The 22,594-nt window shown below is 35.2% G+C and overlaps 1 protein-coding gene across 9 annotated transcripts in view; it reads left to right on the top strand.

Annotated features, from left to right (window-relative positions):
* Eya4 (EYA transcriptional coactivator and phosphatase 4) overlaps window positions 1–22,594 on the top strand; it is a 263,432-nt gene that overhangs the window by 112,381 nt on the left and 128,457 nt on the right. The gene's annotated exons all lie outside the window — the stretch shown is intronic.

Raw genomic sequence — 22,594 nt, 5'->3', positions numbered from 1 at the left:
AACTACTTTTGGTTGAGTGGTCAGGAAAGGTGTGTCTAAGACAGTGAAATGTAAGCTGAGACCTGAAGCGTGAGACAGCCAATCTTCCAGAATGTGGGGGAAAGCATTCCAGACACTGCTTTCGAAAGAGAGGCCTTGGTAGGGGGAAAAAAAAAAAAAGGCTCTTTTTGTTTTCTAGAAAGTGACAGAAATTCAGGGTGAGTTGTATACAGGAAACTTGAAGATTGATCTGACATATGATGTGGAGTTGTGTCATTTTTAAGGCACGTTTATAGAAAGCAGCTTAAAGCCACTAATTGACATGCACAAGACATTGTTTGCTTGTTTCCAAGAGCAGACACAGAGTTAGGAGGCACAAGGTCACCTTTCCAGTAGACAGTTTAAGAGCTCCAGGCTCTGAAACCTAGACTTGGGTTTTTTTCTGCTGTGAAAATCCCCTGGCTGAGCATGTTCCTGGTTCACTGATGCCTAGAGCCGTCATTACACAACTAGTTAATGAACTGAACCTATGGGCCTTGTGGGTGGAAGGCCCGTTGTCCTGGGATCTCTGGGATTCTCCTTTCTGTTCTTTCTGCTGTGGTGTTTCCCTTTCACTTGCTGCCAGAAATTCCGTTATATGTAAAAAAAAAAAAAAAGGGAGCTCCTTTTTACATATGTGTCAGTCACCTCTGAGTAAGGGCCCATTGTCTTGTTCTGCACATACACTCCATGAACTTGGGTGTGTGGACCTTGATATATTTTTCTGACTGTTCAGAAGTCAGGTGGTTTAGCCTTTGTTAGTTTTTTCCTCATGGATGAAATTGTGAGAGGGTTCAGTCTTAGGAATTCCTGGTGTTTGGGAGAAGATCTCTCTCTCTCTCTCTCTCTCTCTCTCTCTCTCTCTCTCTTTCTCTCACTCTCTCAATTTTTGTTGTCTTAATAGATCAAGCAGTTATGTATAATTATTCATTATAAAATTGATTTTAGGGTGAAAAAATCTATCCACCAAATAAAACACATTCCATTGGGGGCAATATCGCAAGATTTACATGAAGTTTCTGGTGTTTGAGAAACCAATCTTATCCCATTTCCTCAAGAGTTTTGAATTAATTCTGAATATCAGAGGAGTTTAAGATGTCAACACCAGGTTTATTATGAACAAAGCCAGATTGGGAGTTTTCTTTGGACCCAAGACCTAAATCATGTTTACTACTTCTTTATCCAAATTGAACTCAACAAATGCAATCAGGACTCTTTTCTCCAGAACCAGAAGACAGAGGAAGAATGATGTGTATTCTGCAGGCAGACTGCCTCTAAAGAAGACAGCCTAGGAAGGGTTAATTTAAAGTATGCTAGAACCTTTCTCTCACTAGTCAGAAAGTATTAACCTAATACTCACAAGAAAGTGTTTACGTTATGGAATGGGGCAGAAATATGAAGAAAAGAAGAAAAAGGTTTCTTCTATATTAAAGCAAAAACAAATCTTTCTATTTCATTTAGACATTATTTCCAAGTATAGGCACAGTGTCTTGTGAATCTGTGCAGTTAATACGAGATAGGATTATTTAACAGAATGGCTTTACAAAGGTCAATCCTAAGACTTCTTTGACTTTATTATTTAAGGTCAGCCATAGAAACACAATAAGCACCATTTTCCTCATCTGTTATAATGAGAATTATAAATTCGTGTTCTTGTCAGGGAAATATGTCACTATGAAGGGTGGTAGGAGAAACAGAAAGACTTGAGTACCTACTTATATGTGAGAAATGTGGTATATGACTTTTGGGATATCTTATTTAATAACTGTAATCAAACCAATAAGAATTGTATTCATCTGGGGGGTGGGTGGGAAATGAGTGTTAGTTTACATAACAATCTGTTTTTGAGCAGTTCTGATTACCCAGTCTCTGTGAGCCACAATGGTAAACAGTGATGCCATGGAAAGTGGCATTTCAACTGACATCCTGAGGATGAGGAGGACTGGGCATATTTCTCTCCAATAAACATACTTCCAGATTTTCCTCAGAAAGTCTTCCATATCTCAAAATCAGGAACTGGAACCTCATTCTTAATTTTCCATTTCTTTTATCCTATGTACTCATAGCTATCAAGATCCTGAAATGGGAGAGACATTGGAATATTCCAGGAATAGAGAAAAGAATTGTGTGCTTTAAAAGTTAGAATTGTATTATAAGTGTTTAGGGAAACCTCGAAAGTGTTCAAGACAATTCCTTATGCATCCTTCAAAATTCTGCACATCTTATGAGTATTTTTATGGACTGCCATTGTACAAGGTTGTCTTTTCAGGGATGTTTGTACACAACCTTGGGAGAAAGTGATAGTTCCTTCCTCTGTCGCAAATACAGCCCCGTATGAAATATTTGAATTTCCTAAGTGCAGGGTTGTCTTACTGTCATGGAATGCGTTACATGTATAGATGTCATGTCAGCCTGTGGAAATTGAACTCGTAAAACTGTGTCAAGAAAATGCTCTTATCCTTGCTTCCACTATTGCTGAATAGTAAAGTTTCTGACCCAGAAATCTTGTATATTCTGCCAGTATCCATGAAACTGTGGCAGGCTGACTTGATAGTTTGTGAAGAGGGTAAAACCTTAGACCCTTCACAGTTCTTGGCACTTTTGGGGATAAGAATAAAATGCCAATAGTGGCATGACTTTTGGGAAGAGAAAGGATGAGAACCTCACAGGCCAAATAAGCAGGTTTGAAGAAAATCCATGGGTGTCATTAATGAACATGTTGACCAGATTGTTTGGTCAATTTTGGAACAAATGGCCTTCCATTTTATTATGATAATGAGGAAGGGTTGGAGAAATGATTATAATTTTGGTACCTGGAAGTAGGCTTGAGTTGAGCTGTTTGAAAGGTCCCCTGGTTGTTGCTAGGCTTATTCCAGGTATGGTGATTTCACAATCTGGTAGGTATCTTTGGATGCACCCATTGTGAAAAGCAGCCCAGGGATTGGTCCCGGATTAGAGAAAGGTTCTGACCATCTCCGAACAACAGTTACAATTTCATCTTGTCACACCCTGAGTCTAAAAGGAAGGAAATTTGCAACCTCTGTGTGTAGAAACCAAGTAAATGACTATAACTCTAAATGACTGATTCCCTTAGAAGACGAGGGTAGCAAGTGTATCTTTCTTGTTAAAGATATATTCACCCTTAAGGTTCTGGCAAGAGTTGGACCATTTTATGGCTCAAGCCCTCCTGGCAGTGTGTCAGGTCAACCTTAGATTCTTTGGGAGACAAGAGTAAAACCTCTTAGTTTTTGCAGTGCATCTGGGCTGCTTTAGGGTTTTTTGTCCCTCTTGGCAAAATTTCCCTGAAACAGAAAAACTCCCATGGGAAACAGAAATGAAGTATTGTTTAGTTTTGGAGCTCTTACCGCCATTGGAATGCTGATAAGTATAATTTATTGGGAAATGAGAAATTGATCCAAAGAAATCTAGATAAATTCCTGAGTCACCTTCTTGCCTTGTGAAACTCCCGTAGCTTCTATGTTCAAACAGGAGTAGAACTTGAAAGATGTTGTCATAATCATGGGGCAGAAACTGCCCTCAATTAAATCAGACTCTTTAAAAAGAATTGCTGCTGGGCAAGTCAAGCTGGAGTCAACCAAACGGAGCAAATGCCGTAACCACAGCCAGAAAGTGGTTATGGCTGCTAAGTATAGGGGTTTCCCAAACTGGAATAGATGGTGTCAGCAATGGTGATCTTGCTGCCAAATGCAGAGCATTGCATGGATTGAAAATGTTAGAAGTTCATTTGATTGAGTCCTGAGCCAACTGCCAATCAAAACTGAAAGTACATGAACGTTGTTTACTAACACAAAGCTATTCTGTCCTTCTCTGCCCCTTGTTCCTTTCTTCCTGATCCATCCCAGCCTCAGCTTCTTTAAGGGAATGAGTAATTGGAGGCTGATTTCTACCTGTCTCAAGGGAGAACCAAAAGTTTATACATCCGAGTGTGTTGGGTGTTATGTCTATGATACAAGGTGTCTTCCCAAAGCTACTATTAGTACAGGAATATTTAGGGATAAAATAATTGCATTGTGAGAGCTGAAATCAAATCAGTTTGGATGGGCTGATTCTGTGGTTAACTGTAGGCAGATGGGTGTAGCTGAAGAAGGTGGGTCACAGAGGGCTTACCCTGGAAGGGTGCATCTTCCCTGCAACTACCCCCTCCCTCTCTGTGTCTCTGACTTCTGACCCCTCCATGAGCTGAGCAGCTTTCTTCCACTGAGCCCTTCCCCCATGATATACTCTCTCACCCTGAGCCCAGAGCAATGGAGTCAACCATGTGGACTGAGATCTCCGAAACCACGAGCTTCAAATAAACTTTTCCTACTCTTTAAGTTGTTCTTGTCAAGTATTTTGGTCACAGTACCACACTGGGAAACTCTGGAGAAGGAAAGAGCTTAAACTTTCATGTCTCTTTAAGATCTAAGTACTTAATTCACCATCTTACCCTGCAGATGGAGAAAGGAGACACCTGAATTCAACTAATGTGGCTTAAATGGGGCTTGCAGTGGGAGAAGGCAACTAGAAGACCGTGTGAGTGAGGCCTATTGGACCAGTTCAGTGCATTGTTATTTCCACTGTTGATTTTTACATAATTATACTGTGAATGCTTATTATGTCCCAAAGGAGTCTACTGATTAGAAGAGCCGCTTATAGAAAAGTTAGTAACATTCAGGTCCCACAATCTTAAGGACCTCTCTGAAACTTCAGGTATCTATTAACTGATGATTTTTCTGATTAGATCCTCTGGCAAAAGGAGGAGGCCTCCACCTGGAGACTTCCCTTGGGGTTCTGGGCTTGTCTGATCCTCTTTCAGATTGAACTGAATGCAGGCCCATGGAAGTTGTGTAATTCTTCAGCCTGTGTTCCCATTTTGTGGTGAGTCAATTTATATTTAACAGCGAGCAAGTTGGCAATGCACAGACTTCAGTTGTCAAATGGAAATGGTGTGTTCAGAAATGCAGCCAGCCTGGCACCAGTGACACAGCTTCATATGAACAAGTGGTAGTTCTTACCGTGCACTCTGCTGTCTGGTTCACAGAGGCTCCCCGAAATGCCTGGATCTGATTCACTTATGGATTGACTAACCTGAAACCTGATAGTATCCACTGGGCTGCTGTTGCTGTCCAGCCTCTCCATTTGCTATTCTGAACTAAAGATGGACATTGTCTTTGTGCTCACATGCCCAACAGTCACAGGCTGAGTACAAAATAAAACACTCTGTGTTTGTGATGTAGGGGTGGCTAGCATGCAGACTTGTGACCCTGCCAACAGCAGACTAGTTTGTCTTGGTGAAGGAAGACCTAGCATACATGCAAGAGGCTACTCCTGCCCATTCCTGATGTATCAGTGGCACTAAACCCATCTTGGAACTGTCACTGGTGACTTACTTTTGTTGACACATATTCAGATTATGGTTTTACTGGTTCATTTCAATTAGCCAAGTCCACCATATCATTGTGGCCCTTGAAACAAACTTATGTAAGTCTCATAATGTGGTACTCTTTATCACAGAAGCCAGGCCTGAGAGTCATGGTACTTAAGGACCCTTCTGTGGTTCTTATTATGCATGGGCATTTCATATTGTTGAGTGTTGGAATGACCTTCTTATAATCAACTCAAAAATATTTAAAACAACCTCCCTGACCATCTCCTAGTCTACACACAGTAGTAACATAGTTTGGTCACTGAATCTAGCAGCCCTAGTTTAGAATCATTCTCCTTTTGATTGCTAAGGAATAAGACACTATGTAGAACAATTTTAAAATTTTGGGATATCATCCTGACTCCTCAGAGACATGAGATTTTTTTTTTTCCAGAATGACTATCCCAGGCCACCTGTCTGGTATACCTTCCTGATGGCAGCTAGGTTAAAGGGCAATCAGGCTTTAAAATTTATTCTGGTTCAGCCACTTGTATATTCTTGTTGGATTTTATTTCCCTCAACCATAAGGATATTGATAATATCTTGGTTGAGCAAATTGCTCACCAAATGCTGTTATACCCTGGATCTTCAGGTCTTCTTCCAGCATCCATGAAATTGAGGCCAGCTAACCTGTTAGCTTGCAAGTATGGTAAAATCTCAGGTCTTTCACAATTCCTGACACCTGTTGTGATAGTTCTGGCTGCTTAGTGGAGAATAGATTGAAGAGCAAATGCTAGAAATGGGGCGTGTGTACCAGTTGTAGCACAGGATTTTAATTTGTGGAGATGACTAAGTGATGACATGGAGAGGCTGTTGTCATCAAAAGAAGATATTACTTACATTTCCTAAAGAGAAAGGGGCATGCCACATCATGAAGGGCTACCTGGGGAAGCATGAGGTTTGGTCAGAAGGCAAAAGGAAGAGGGGAAAGCAGGAATCAAAGACTTTATTAGGATTTATGTAAAAGTGTACGATAGGGCAGGGAAATGGTTTAGGATCGGCTAGTTTGAATAATTTCAGCAGGTTGAGGATATTAGTTGGGTAATTTAGGGAAGGAGTGGTATTGGCCTCCTGTAAAGGTGATTGATAAAGGAGATGGTTGAGGTTGTAGTGCCTGGATTTGCAAGTTTGCATGGGAAAAGTTCACTCCCCTTTCCTATCTTTAAGAATTGGCCAGTCCTGTTAGGGCTGTCTCTCCCTAGTCAGGGAGACACCACAAATTCCAGAATATCAGAATAAGAAATATAGCTCATACAGTTCGTTTTGTGATAAATGGATGCCAAACAGATAAATATAGAATTTAAGGAAATGCATTTAAAACAGGAAGATTTCTTAGAGAGCTACTGTAGAAATTTAAATAGAAGGTGATGATGGTTTTGGCTAAATGGTTGACTGGGGAGATGGAGAGAATGAGCAATTCTGAGACATGATTTGAAGTGTACACCAATTAAATTAGATGAATTTAGATATAAAGTTTGGGGAAAGAGACTAACTCTGGTTTCTGGCTTTATTTATATGGAAACTATTTCACAGTACAAATAGGATTTGTGGAGATGTAATAGAGACCGGCACTGGACATGATAAGATTTGGCATGGCTGTGAGACATGTATAAATTAGAATAATTTATAGATTGGGCTGGGGTTGTGGTTCAGTGGTAGTGCGCTTGCCTAGCATGTGTGAGGCACTGGGTTCGATTCTCAGCATCATATACAAATACATAAAATAAAGGTCCATCAACAACTTAAAAAATATTTTTTTAAAAAAAGAATAATTTATAGATAACTTAGAATATGAGAATCTAAAATTCAGATGATGGGTCTCTAGTGGTGATGAAAATATAGAATATACAGTAGTAGAGAGTATTGGAGACCAGATGGAAGTATGAATTTGAATGAGTTGGGGCCAATCATACATTTGCTAAAAGCTTCACTTCTACCTGACTTGCCTCACTCTTATCCACTTGGCCGCTGAAGGTACTTGAGTTTGTCAACCTTAATGGAAAAAGAAGAAAGACTATTACATAAATGGCAAATATAATTATTGTTTTGATACTGTATGATATTTGTTGTGCAGTGACATAGATGTGATTTACTAAGGCTTATTTTAAAATAGGCTTTTAGGTTATGGATTTTATATTTTCTTGTAGATATCACATCAGTTATCTGTCTACAGAAGCTGGTACAATCTGTGGTTCTGTTTAGTTTTGATTACACATGGTCTTTTTCAAACCAGCAATTTGGGAGCTTATTTTACAGGTAGAAAATATAAATTATTTTACTTTCTCTGTCCTGTGGCTTTTCATTTGTTGTTAATACGATATGACTATATGTTTGGTTTTCTCTTTGTTCTCCTGTATTGGCTCATTTTATCTTTTAATTTCAAATATCTTTCTTTGGAATTGTTCAGAAAAGTGTCTTATACTAAATAAGCCAATAATGAAAAGTAGCAAGAAATGCTATAAAAGAAACTAGAGGTATTTTAGAATTTTGAAGAGGAAGGGTGATTGATGGATTACTATATAATGTACAAAAGAGGGTCCAGTAGAGAGGGGAAAGCATGAAGAGCAAGGAGTACAGAAGTGTCTACCTCAAGCTGAGAGTAATGGAGAATGAATAGCAAGGTGAGTGCAAAGGATGCATGCACCCCATGAAACTGCAATAAATCGTTTATTTTCTTGAATAATAAAAAAAACTGTAGCAAAATGACTAACAAATGACAGATATCATGATTGATTCAACTAAATCTCATTTTGCATATTACTTGAAAATATATTCATGCATTCAGCGAATGCCAATGTAGACTGACAATGTGCACGTCACTGAAGGTATCATCTGTCAGCAGTTCGTAGTAGCTTCACTTTTATAAGAATGTGGGGCAAGGTCTCGCCCTCATTGAGTGTGCTTAAATCATTGACAGATGGAATAGGAAGAACTGTGGAATTTTCGGAGGTCAGCGTACCATTTTCAGTGTTTTAAAATGTAAGAGAAACCAATAATAAAGCTTTACTGCCTTTTAAAAACATCTAGTTCCTTTGATTTGGCTATTTTAATAACTCATTTGAATCATAGTATGTCCCAATAACTATCCACATTGAGTGACAGCTATATGCCTAATTTTAAATACAGAGTAATAAAAACAAATTATTATTAACCGAAATACACTTGCTGGATAGAGGTTTCTAAAATATGTGGTTCATATATAACAAATACTATACCACTCACACTTTGAAAAGAAAATTTTTGTTTCATGGGTGGAAAAACACATTTAGAAAGAATGGTTTATATATCTGTTTCAGGTCACTTACTTAGTTGGTGAGAGTATGCTAACACCAAAGGAGATTGCAGAAATCTCTGTGCATAAAATGTTAATTAAAATCATCTGTATTATTTTCCTACTTAGTTCTTAAAAAGGGAAGGCATACCATTTACTTTTATGCTTCTAAGAATTCTTTGATGACTTACTATAAACTGAGATAAAGATTATATTTTTCATCAAAAATTGTAGTTATTCATACTCCTTAAGAACTGAAACTGTAAAGGACTTGGTTTTCATGTTTGTATTTATAGAGTTCTCTTTGCATTTTGCTTGTCGTCCTTACTCTCTTCCTCCTCCCTGAGACTGGGAAAGAAAATTACAACCCAGCCAGCCCTCCCTCTTTAATGCATGAAGAAACTTATTTTATCCTCCTCAGAGTTCCAGGCACGGTTGACTGGGTCTCTATTGTACCTGAAACAGACATATACTTTTTGCTTCAGTGAGTGCTTCTTGAGCTCATAAGCATTGAGAAAATATCGGATGATTTATAATCCCTTAAGAATGTAGACATTTCAAAAGCATATTCAGTTGAACTTAAAAACAATCTAATTAAACCACAAAACCCAAGTAGTGCTAACTCCTTGAGAAGGTTTGGCTACAAAGATTATTTTTAGTGATCTTAATCATACTAGGAGTACCTGTTCAAATGGGACCTCTAGCACTCCAACATAATCCACGACGTTTATGAATTTTAAATGCAGTCAGGCAGCTCTCTGTCATTTAACTATGACTAGCCACTATGGGGTGGCATCCAAACCTAGACCCAACTTGTGTTGCAAGTAGAAGGCACATACTCTCCTGGTTTTGCAGCAGCAGCAACAGCAGCAGCAGCAGCCTCTGATACTAATGGAGAGATAGCGACGGCTTCAGTTCCTGACGCCACTGGGGGTCTCTGTCCTGCTGTCCAAAAACCGAAACAGGGAAATGACTTTTTACATAGATCCTTCTTTGAAAACAAGAACCACTTCAAGAAATACTTGTGCTAGAAATTCTCCAGATGAAGTATTACCTCCTTGCCTGTAGGTCACTGTATCATTTTGAGCCAAGATGTAAAGACCAAGAAAAATGAAGGAAAAAGAAATCATCTCAATTGCATAAACATATTGGAGGCAAAAATTCCTTTAATGCCTGAAAATTCTACACTGAAATTTATGAAGAATTTATGGAATGGGGTTAATCTTTATTTTGAATTTTGCAAGGCATATTTGTAATGAGATAAGAGGTGAAACTTGCATGATAGTTTTCTATAAAGAAGATGGTATTTCACATGAACTATAGAAAAAAATAACATAATTGCCAGACAATTGACTTACTTGCACTATCTTTATTTATTTCTTAAGGTTAGCTATTCATTTTTTTATTATGATGTAACATGTCCCTTCTCTTCTTCAAACATAAAATGGCTATATTTTAGAAAACATGTTCCATAAAATGACAACCTCTTTGTGAACATTTCTAATTCATCCCTTCCTCTATCTCAAATGAAAAATCCAGTTTAAAATGAATTTTAAAAGAATGCCTAAAATGATCATTCCATTTTGTTGTCGTACACGTGCTTAAGGGGACAAGAAAGTTTTGGAGTTTATTGGAGAGAAGTAATAATGAAAGTGAAATGTTACATGCTTTGTCACCCTTCCAGAAAGCCAAAACCAAATAAGAATGCTTTTTAAAAGAATAAAATTTCGGTTGAGAACATTTAAATGAGTATCATCCCAATATTAACTTGCCACAAAGAAATGCAGAGTAATTGTTTCTACAGAAATACTTTGCTTTAAAAGAAATTCAAAGTGCAATCTGCTTTTTTGCAAATAGAATGCAGGGATTTAATTCTTTGAGGCGTTACTCAATGGACTGTGAATGTGTCCCGTGACAGTGGGTCGACAGAGCCTAGTAATCAAAGTGGCTTCACTGAAAGTACTTCAGAATAAATGCTATACCTATGTTAGATCCCACTGAAAGACAGGAGCTGTTGATGAGGGTGACCCTGGGAAGCAAGTCATCTAACTATAAACAGAAGCCTGTGGAAAGCCATTGGTTGGAGCCAACAGTGTTTACTGTCCAGGTCTCCTCCTAGTTAACCTACATAACTGCACTGCTGGGGGAGCCCGAAGGTTCCTGCCAGAGCAAGGTGTTTTTAAGGCTACCTGAATGTTGATTACAGACTATAACCCTCTCAGAACATTCTGTAAGCCTGCAACCAGGTTTCAGTCCATTTGCACTACAGACTAGAATTTATTGACTGTTGAACTTCACACACACGCACACAAAAAACTCACTTCTAAATACAACTGGAATTCATTTCAGGTGTTTGGAATTTGAGGTAAGTTTTATTTAGCTTTTGATTGAAGCATCATCATTTTTATTATGTTATGTAGACAGTCATATATTTAAGTTTAGGCAGTCATATCTTAGAGGAAAATGTTTTTCTACTTAAAATGAGTAGCTTGGAAATTTTTGTATTTATTATAAGGATGCTAGAAAAAATATGTTTGTAGAAATTGTACAAGAATGTCAATGAGAAAAAGTCTTTAATCTGTCCATGCTTATAGTTTGAAATACATTTTGTCTTTATTCATGCCATAAAAATACTAACCTACACATTATTATTAATGATGGGAGAAAGGCAGGTAATGTGATAATTGATAATTAATAAATGACCTGCCACTATAAAGTGCTCAAAGATAGCTTTAAGGAGCTTTCCTCTAATAGTTTCATGCTACAAGATTTTAAAAACTAATATGAGTTATTTAAATTAAGGGCTTTTTCCCTCTGAGTCATGTGTTTTGAAGTTTTGTGCTGAGTTTGTGAATCTTTCATTAGATTTGAAATGTAGTCTTCTCAATCTTAAATGTTTCATAGATTTAAGAGGATTACTATTTCTTCCATTAATGGAATTCTATTATTTTTTCTAGAATCTAGTAGTAAGACAAAGTTTAATTTCAACTTATTTAAGAAGTCCTAATATTATAATTGGTTTTACCTTTATTTGGATCAATACGTGAGCATATGCTTTGATTTAAATCACTGGTGTGGAAGCCCTTAGCGGCGGTACTTTGGTATGCTTTGAGTCTTTTGAGTTTCATAAAGAAAGAGTGTATGTAAACTGCTATTTTGCTGCCTATAAGGGACATGATCTGGGTTAACTATCACAGTAATAAAGTATCTAAAGATTGTTTCATTCAAGACAACTGAGGGAAGGTTTGCTGTGTTGGTTCAATTGTATTCCTATTGTGGAAGTGTGGGGGGGGGACCACCATTCAGGAGGAGAAAATATCCCCTAATTCTATGTATCTGTGAAAACTGATTTACTGCCAGAGATAGAGTATTTAGGGAATCCAAAGAAGAAAGGGAGGGTAAATCATCTCAGCCAATAAGTTTTTTCCCCCCTTTGGTTTCCAGGGTCTACTGAGCATCAGTGAGTTTATCCAGTCCCTCCTTCTTTTCTTAGTTGCTATTTTTTAAAACACTGTGCAATTGAATGATGCTCAAAAATGTTGTTACACTATTGTGAAAAAAAAAACTGATTAAAATGCAGCATACTGCAAATACATTGCTTCTTACTTTATTGAGTAGGATTTTGCACTGCCTGTTTTGGTTTTGGCTTATCTTCTAACCCAAAGTTTGCTAAGCTGCTAAAATATTACTAATCAAAAAAATGACCAAGAAAGGCAAATACCCTAACCACATAGTATTTTGAGCTACAACTTCTTGGGTGGAAGAAATAGGAGAGAGAGAGAAGTTTTGTATCCATACTTTGATTTTTGTCTTTCCTCCTCCGATTTCTTTATAAATAGCTGTTAGAATATTCAAAGTTACACGGTTGATTTTTTGAGCTCAGAGCCACCTCACAGAGAGGAAGTTGGCTGTGTGTGTGTGTGTGTGTGTGTGTGTGTGTGTTTGTGTGTGTGTAAGGGCAGCCACATATTTTACTTTAGGGAAATGGTGCTAGACACTTTAAAAGGTAAGACAGCTATTGAAGAGATGTAAAAGCCAGATGACTTCATAAGTGAGCATTGAGAAAACCAGGATAACTTGTCCTGAGACCCAGTTCTCAGAAAGCCTTTTTAATTGAGGTCAAAGAGGAAAGAATCGTAAGTCCACCTCAATTATTTATTAGGTTTACCTAGAATGAGACCTTCACTACAGATAGACCTAATCTAGAATTCCTTTACTTTTTAACCCCGGAGTTTTCCTACTGTGCTGATCCCATTTTATATTTAGAATGCAGAGTGTCCTTACTTCTTTAGAGTACATACATATTGTGAAGCTGACTGACTAAATTTTACTTCCACCTGAGCTTTTTCATTTAAGGATTCTTGTAATGAACTACTACTGGATTTTGTTTTCTTGAAGCCACATGGTTAATGGGGCTGTTTCCTCTGGCCACGTAGTGGTATGTGTGAAATATGTGTCACATGGACCTGTTTTCTCTTAAACCCTGGGGTTGCACGTAATTCAAATTGTTACTTTAATTTGATAGAAAATCTACTCAAACAGAAAGCACATAATTTGTGTTGTTTAGTGCATAAATTACCTATGGTCTGTGTTTTATTAACTCTGCCAATGAAAAATTTCATTTTAGGATTAAGGCCTGAGGAAAGGTGATTTATAAGCATTCCATAACAAAGGTTATTACAAGATAGATTTAATGTAAAACCACTTTACAGTATATTTTAAAACTGAAAAGTATTGCTTTAATATTGTGAAAAATATCATACTAAAATACAACATGCCACATTTTTTCTTATTGTATGAGATTTAATTTTAAAAATAAAGAACCCAAAGGTTTACATCTCAGAAGTATTTCCTTTTAAATATTATTATTTTAGTAGAAGATCAACAATTTAAAATTTACCATAATGGAAAATTAAATATACAAATGTATACTTTAGTATACATTTGTATACTTAATGCACTGTGCCCAAAATATCTATATTTTATATAAATTAATTTACAAATATATAGATATATGCTATTTCATTTAAAATTGCCTTTAATTTTTTCATTTGCACTATATTAAATTGTTTTGAATGTTGAAGAATTTCTCCATTTTCCTTAAGGGTTATGACAATTCTGTTAGGTAAGAATATTAGAAGAGTTTTTCTATTGTCTGAAAATCTCTTTTAATCTTCACATGCACACATTGAGCACACACAAACCCAATAGGGACTTTAACAGAAATTTTGCATGTGAATTTAACAATTTTGTATTGATAAACTGGACTTATTCTGTAGTCAACTGTTGTTCTGATTGGAAAGGCTAGGTATCGGTTATACTAATAGGGAAATGATGTTAGGTTCACTAGAGCATGTTACACAATGATTGATATTTATGCTTTAAAACATATGATATCTCATCTGTGCCTGTGGCCAAATTCTTTTGAAGTTTCACGACTAAGATGAGCTGAATTTGTTAAGTGGTGGAGGGCTGTGTTGTCTGGGGTCCTGTTGTGCTTGGCAGGTCATGATAAATGGGGTAGTTTTTCTTAACCTTGTGGCCAAAACATTCCAATATCTTAAAAAGGAAAAAGAAAGAAGAAAAAAAGTATGTAGAAGACATTGCCGAAAACATTAACAAGTTTTCTCTATTTAGGGAATGAGGGCAAATTCTTAAAGTTATTTTTAAACGATTATTTCTGAGAATTTATAAATCTAGACTTTCATGGAGCGAAATTTAGAGGTACAGATGTGTATGCAAAACTCATGAAATTATTCTTCCTTGCTTCAGTGTAAAGATACACAGTAGAGTTAGCAATTTTAACTTAATTTGCAATGGATTCTACTGAATTAATATATGCTCATTAAGTTACAGTCCTCAGTTTTTAGAATAGACTATTTCATTTTACTTTCTTGTTGTAATACATGGAAAAAAATTCAACTGCCTTCTTTATGACAAATTGAATTACCAAAAAAAAAAAATCCTAGCAAATTAAAGGAGACCAAGTAAACCTAGTAAAATGTAAAGGAGACCAAAATAAAAGGAAACTATACCTGTAACTGTTTATAATGCTCATTTCTGAGAAAAACTTCTTTTAACACTTCTCTATGTGCGTTACTAAGGCTGGAAAATCTAGTCTCATTTCCAAACTTAAATTGTAACAGGATACAATCAGGCATCTCATAGTTACTTTTGTGACATTTTGAATCCTGAGTTGCTTTGCCCTGTTGGGTGATAGTGAAAAAACATATCATTAGAAAGAGTTTGAAATATTCCTGAAATACTCTTACAGTATATGTTGGGCTTAGGGCAGGTGACAAAGGACTATGACATAATTAAGGAAAAATGCACTTTAAAATTTTACAGGTTAATGTGTTTGGCATTGGGCTTTGCTAATGTTCTCTACATAAATAATTACACTTTCTTTTTTTGCATTATTGATATTAAGATGCTTTTAAATTATATTCAAACTTGCTGTGAACTCTCAAATAATTTGAAAGCTCTTGAGACAGTTGGAGTTAATGAAGAGTTATAGATGATAGCATTTTTTTCCCACTTAAAACATAATTCCTCCCCAGTGTGTGATTTTGTCTAACCTCCCTCTCCCAAACTTGAATTCTGGAAGGCTCTGGACTGAAGGCCAGATATCAAGTAAGATCTCACCTATGACAGCCCAATACCACTAGGGTAAAAGAATTTCCAATCTATGTTATTTGTGGTGGGTTAATATTAACCTTGCTAATTTTTCATGTTTATGTTTATTTTGTCTACTGTTGCACTTAAAATAGAATATTCTATTTTATCTTTGATATATAGCAGTTAAAAAAGAGTTATAGGGATGAAGGCTATGGCTTAATTGTAGCGCACTTGCCTGGCATGAGTGAAGCACTGGTTCAATTCTCAGCACAACATGTAAATAAATAAAATAAAGGTCTATCAACACCTAAAAAATATTTTAAAAAGAGAGTTAAGTAAGTGCTTCTCTGAATGGAATAGATGCAGACTTCTGGTGCGTACTACAGTTCTCCCATTTTAAGATAAATAAATGGTGGTTTTGAAAGAGGTACTCAGAGGGCTGCAGAGAAAAGCTTGGATAAAGAATGATAATAAAGAGATTAAAAGGGGTGTGCTGGGCTGGGGATATAGGTGAGTTGGTAGAGTGCTTGCCTAACATGTGCAAGGATCTGGGTTCAATCCCCAGAACTACCAAAAAAGGGGGGGGGATGGGGTGGGGGGAGGTTGTGTAAAAAAATTTCCCTAACTCCATGAAAAGGATTTCAGAGAGGTGTGCATTTTATAACTGTATGGTTTTTGTTTATGAGGAAAAAGATACTTTATGAAATGATTTAATAATTAGATTTTACAGCCACTTGGACAAATGGCATTTTGTTTTCCTTGAGAAGCTTCTCAAATTTGTATGGATATATTAAAACAGGTGCATTTTTAATAAAAATTCTTTGTGACAATGTGTTCTAAAGAGTTTTTACATTTTAAGTTTTTGAAAGACAAATAAATGAATATAGTATTTATAAAATAATATGAAATAGGTCTGGTTAAGGTATGTTGGACATTTTAGTTTAGCTAGGAGACAGTGTGCGTATCTGAGTTTGCATCTGTGCAGGCCTAGACATACAGCAATTCTATGATGATCTTTTCAACATAAATTATATTTACTTGGACCTGCAAATGATTATAAGTTCTCACATTAAATTATACATCTTATATTATGTTCTAGAGTGGTATTAACTTGTAATATTGTATTTAGAGAATGATTTTTTCTTTTAGTGCTATAAGTAAATAAATATTAAAATAATTTTTGACAGGAGCATATATTATAAAATTATATATTTTGTTTAATATTCTAACTCTTACTATTTGGATTCAATTTTTTAATTAATTTATGTATGTACTTTTACATTTTAAAATAAGAAAAGTACTTATTTTAATTTGTATTTATTTAATGTAGCTCATCTGAGTCCAGGATGATCTGGGAAGTCCATCAAACTCTGGCTGTATTAATTGTTTTACAATGTTTTTTTTAAAAAAAATCCATGTTGTAAATGAGTCATTAAATGAATTCTGTTAAATTAGACCGTAATTTAAACACCTAGAATAAAGTTGGAATAATTGTAATAATATACTTTTAGATTTCATTATTTAATTTAAAATTCAAACATGGCATGACTTTTTCTAGTACTTCTAATTATTTGAAAATATAAAAAACATTTTCAATAAAACCATTGATATTTCAAGAAGTCTTATTTTACTGTCAGAACCTGAAGTAATTAATGTTAGGTATAATTCATCTTTATCAAGCAATTGTCCAATGGTTTTATTTAACCCAGTCATAAAAATACATTTAACATAGTATGCAGTCATACAAGAAATTGTTGCACTACAGTATTTTTATAAATATCATTTATGCGGTCAGATTCACAGAGTATTCACATTTAAAATATGAATAAAGCTGATAAGTATAAATTGTTGCTGACAGTAATTTCTGTATCAGTTTCTGTATTTACACAGTTTGGCATGAAATAATCTGCAATATAATTTGCATTTTAAAAAAGTGTAATTTATATCTATTTATTTTTCCATGTTTTCCTTAAGCAATAATGCATATTCAAATCTAATTTACATTGTATTTCCTACACTGTTCCGAGAAAAAAATATTGCCTTACATATCACCCATAAAAATACATATAGTAAATTATTCATTACAATAGCAAACTTTCATTTCCCAAGTTTTCATCTTGGATTTACGGATGCAGACTTGGTCTCTTGTTATTACTGCATAGTATATAGTAAGACTTAATCATTTAGAGTTCATTTCAAAATGAAACGAAGTTTCAAAGAGGCCTTTGGAAAATCTTTTTCCGTGATCCCATGCCCTACATTTTTATGATTGTTCATGTTTCAGGAATTATAAACAGCAAGATTAAGTAGAAAATAATCGGATAATTGATTCCAGCTTTTCTTAGAAGATGGTGAATGGGATAGAAGAAATTCGTTCTTCTTTGTACATTTTTCATGAGTTAATTCTGTTTCTCCTCAAAAGAGTGTGAGCTTCTCAAACACCCAGTGGTTGAAACATATATGAAAAAAATAAGGTTGATTGTTATACTTCAGTATAATTGTCATGATGTAAAACATTCTGAAAATTATGCTATGTTCTATATATATCTTCCAGATAGTATGTTAAAAGTATTTACCATTCTTAATACCATATCTCCAATTCTCTATAACTTATTTTAAAATTATACTCTTTGGGCTACTCATGTAAATTAACATAAAGAATTTGAAGGACGAATAGCATTAGGATATATGAAAAATTATTTTTAAAAATAATAGTCAACTAATGCAATATCTACCCATTTTTCAGCCTCATTTTCTTCTCAGCATCAGTCCCTACTGCCATGTATTCTTTGTTTTTTTTGTTTACCAGCTTACACATTTACTGTACTTTTTCCTCTCTTTCTCTAGAATGCATGATCCAGGCAGGTAGGTTTTTGTTGGTCTAAGTCAAGCTGATCAACAGAAGTTTATGCAAGCCATACATTTTTTTAAATTTTCTAATGATTACATGGGAAAAGTAAAGAAAAATAGGAGAATTTTGTCATTTAAACATAATTTCATCTAATTTGAAGAGATATGTTTTTTTTTCATAGTAAGACTAATTCAAAATATCATTTAATTTAAAGAAATATGGTGTTTTTTTTTCATAGTAAGACTTTGAAATCCAGTGTGTCTTTTTACACATAGAGCATATCTCAGTTCAGACTAGCCAGGTTTCATAGCCACATGTAGTTAGTGGCTACTTATAATCCGTTGAACTGCTTGAGTCCAGTTCATCTCAAAGCCTGGACAGTGCCTCATTACCCAGGCATTCAGTAATGTCTTGCTGCATGGAATATCATGTGTTTTGGACAAAAACAAAACAAAATAACAAAAACAAAAACAAAAAAATCAGAAGTTGCTTTTTAGATTATCCTTTCTTGGCAGTTGGTGGGGCAGGGTAGGGTGAATGCTAGAGTTAACTGGATAAATTTTTCAAAACAATTTCCTTGTGCTGCCTAAAGTTATTATTATTAAAATTATTACTAGTACTTGGTAAAAGTCCGTTACTTCAGTAGTCCAATTTAAAAGATTTGTTTAAAAATTGATGCATTATAAGAAGTAACTAGTAGGTTATTCTTTAGCAATTATTTCATAGAATTTTAGTTCAAATCTTAGTTTTAAAACAAGAAGGGTATTAGTCAAGAATACAAAGTTCCACACATGCAGGGTGAATAAGTCTTAGAGATCTACTGTTCAGGCCCATGCCTATAGTTAACAATACTACATTGTCTACTAAAAAATTTACTAAGAGAATAGATCTCATGCGTATGTGTGTGTGCTCTAAAGAAAGAGGGTGGGAAAAGCCGTTGGAGTTGATGGACATGATCATGGCATAGATAGTGGTGATGATGTCACAGGTATATTCTTATCTCCAAGTTCATCAGATTGTATTCTTTAAATATATACACTTTTTGTTTTTCAACCACACCTCAATCAATTGAATATTTGAAAAGAAAGAAAAGTAAGAAAACCTAATAGACTCAACTGACGAATACAAAATAAGAGGGGAAGAAAGGCTTCATTTCTATCCCCTGCCCTGCTATTGTTCCCAGTGAGACATGGAACAAGTCATTTAACCTCTTTACACCTTAGTTTTCTATTTATAAAATGAGGATTTTATCCTTCATGCCTGTCTTCATGGGTTACATGAGATTATGTATTGATAGTCTTAATATAGTGTGCCAAAGAGAATAATTGCTTAATAAATGGCAGTAATTATCATTATTGTGATGTAATAGAAATTGAACTTTACATATTAAGATCCTCTGATCTTAGTTTTAAACATTTTAGTTTATATACTTCTAAATTCCATTTTCATCACATATATTGGTTAAAATTTTCTTATAGATCTCAATTTGAAGTTTGCTACATAATCACTTTCAGGCTAATCTTTATGGTTCTCAGGATGATCAGATAGGAACTGAGGTAAAAATAATATCTACCTAAGTGGTCTTTTCCTTTTTGGTCCATCTTTTGCCCACCTCTTTGTGTATCTATGAAAACTAGGATTTAGATTTCAAATATGGTTATGAAGTTCTGCCACATCTCTTGGACTGCTTGTTTTCATTTCTTTCAAATCAAATTTGGTAGTAATTAGGTATTCATTGAAGACAGAGGTTCTATGTATTCTATACGAGTGTTCCATCCTTCCAAAACTATATGGTGCCATTCACTGAAGTGCCATTGACTTTCAGTTCACTTGAGTTTATGTTCAAATTAGTCAAAACTGTTACCTTGACCTCTCCATGTATGTTTCTTAATGATTCATTTAGCATCTCTTTATTACTTCAGAAATAAGACAGAGTTGTGAATCAATGTGTAGATGCCATAAAATGACTATTTTCTTATTTAGTCTTTGTTGAATCTGAAATTTCCTTGCAAAGACATATAAGATGATTAGGTCATAGTTCACCTAATACTTCAATCAATTACAATATTCTAACAATATTTTATCAGAAATGTTTGTCAAAAACATCCTCTTTTCTCTCCATAACTCCTGTCTGAATTTTGACCTTCACCACCTTCCACTGAGGTATTGAGTAATTCACTTAGTAAACATATTTAGGGAACATCCAGTCAAGGCTGGGATGTAATGATGTATGTCTAGGGCCAATGCTATTTCTGCATTCATGGAACTTCTATTCTCTCTCATTGCAGGAGACTCTTCACTTTGTTCCCTCACACACTGTCTTCGAGGGCAGCACTACTCAGTTTATCCTCCCCAAACACCAAAGCTAAATGTTCTCTTTGATAAGTGGATGCTGACCATAATGGGGTGGGGGGCATGGAGAGAATGAGGAACTTTGGGCAAAAGGAGAGGAAGGGAAATGGAGTAGGTACGGAGGTAGGAAAGATGGTGGAATGAAATGAACATCATTACCCTAGGTATATATATGACTGCACATATGGTGCAACTCTACATCATGTACAACCAGAGAAATGAAAAATTATGCTACAATTGTATACCATGAGTTGAAATGCATTCTACTTTCATGTATAACTAATTAGAACAAATAAAAAAATTCATATTATATATGTATATTATATACATTATTATATATATAATGATGTATATAATATACATATATATAATATATGTATATTATATATATATATATTATATATCTCCACTTCAGTAGTCTGCATTGCCCAAGGTTAATTTCCAGACCCTTTAACTGGGTACCAGGACTTCATAAGGTGGTTCCCTGTCAAGCCCAGGACAGGGAAGTGCTGATGTTCTCCAAGTGGAGTCTTCAAGCCCTGTGTCCCTTAAGAACCAGTTCAGAAGTTGCTCCTTTTTTTCCCCTTCCCATCTCCTTTGAGATGGAGGAGTTTGTTTTGTAAACACAGCACTTCAGATAGTGGTACCCTATACTAGTCACAGTATACTAAATACTACCCTTCCTTCATTCAACCACAAAGTGAACAAAAAATTCTAATTGCAACCATCTGGATGAAAGCATAGCTTTACCAATATCTGAAAAAAAATCTAATTCTTTACTTACACTAATTATTATTTAGAATCCCAGGATTCCATGGGTACTAGATAGTAAGAGAATCAATAGATTTGTATTATAATTATTAGATTGGTATTATAATTAGTACTTTGAAAATGAATTAAAAAGAATCAGAACTTTCTGGTAAGTTATTTGGAAAATGATGCTTTGGAAAATCAAGGGTAATAAAGAAAAAATGGTTTGTCAATAAGTCACAGGAAGCTTATCTGGCTCTGAGTCTTGCCGGAAGTATATGTGGTTTTTTTTTTTTTTTTTTTTTTTTTTTTTTTTTTGTGTGTGTGTGTTGTTCTGGAGCTTCTCTGCCAGTCTCAAAGGTAAGTCACTATGGTCTTAAGGAAAGTAGTATTCACTTGGGGTGTTTTCTGTGTATCCATTGGACAGATCAGATAGTTTCTGGTGGTGATTTAGAGGAAAGAACTAGTGAGAAGGAAGGATTCTATTTCCTGCTGTTTTTCCCATTTGGTTCCTATTTTTTTCTTGGACAAATTTTTAATGGACATGAGATTTTGGTGGATTTTCTGATGAATTTTGTATTAACATTTTAAGAAAAGTATTCTTCCCCCACCTTTTCTCTCTTTTCATCCTCTTCGTTCTTCTCCTTCTCCTCTTCTTTTTTCCCCTGCTCTTAAAAACATTTCTTCCTTCCTCTGTCTCCTGGTACTAGAGTTCCATGGTAAGGGAACTAATAGAACAGAATGACAATCTCTTTGCTTCTCAGTTTGATTTTCCTATTGTGTAAATGTGTCTACTGGAAGCAAAAGAGAGTACAAAGTTAATCAAGCAAATAATTGATTTCCCAGATTACACAAATGTCTACGATTGGAAATGAAAGCAAAAGACACAGATTTTTGAAAGTGTAGGGCTGTGTGTGTGTGTGTGTGTGTGTGTGTGTTTTAAGCATTCTTCTAAGTGTGTGTGTATGTTTTAAGCATTCTTTAAGAGGAGGAAAGAATTGCTTTGTGAGCTAGAAATACAATACTGTACAAGTCAAAACTTGTCCTTAGTGGTGCCTTTCATTTTGCAATTCACACCACACAAGTGTCTCTATGCTGTATATATCTAGTGAACTTTTTCACTTCCAAGTCACATATTAGAAGTTGAAACTGCTGGAATCCTGTGGGTTGCATAAATAGGCAGACCATCACAATACGGATATCCTGAGTGTATGACAGTGGACTTGTAAATATATATTGTGCACTTCTCATATTAATGAAAAGATTTTTGCAGTTTTTTCTACTATGAATACAATATACCTTTAAGACC

The sequence above is a fragment of the Ictidomys tridecemlineatus genome, chromosome 8 (assembly GCF_052094955.1).
Source record: "Ictidomys tridecemlineatus isolate mIctTri1 chromosome 8, mIctTri1.hap1, whole genome shotgun sequence".
NCBI classification, from domain to species: Eukaryota; Metazoa; Chordata; class Mammalia; order Rodentia; family Sciuridae; genus Ictidomys; species Ictidomys tridecemlineatus.
Note: the sequence above shows the minus strand (reverse complement) of the source record. Positions and strands in the feature narration are given on the sequence as shown.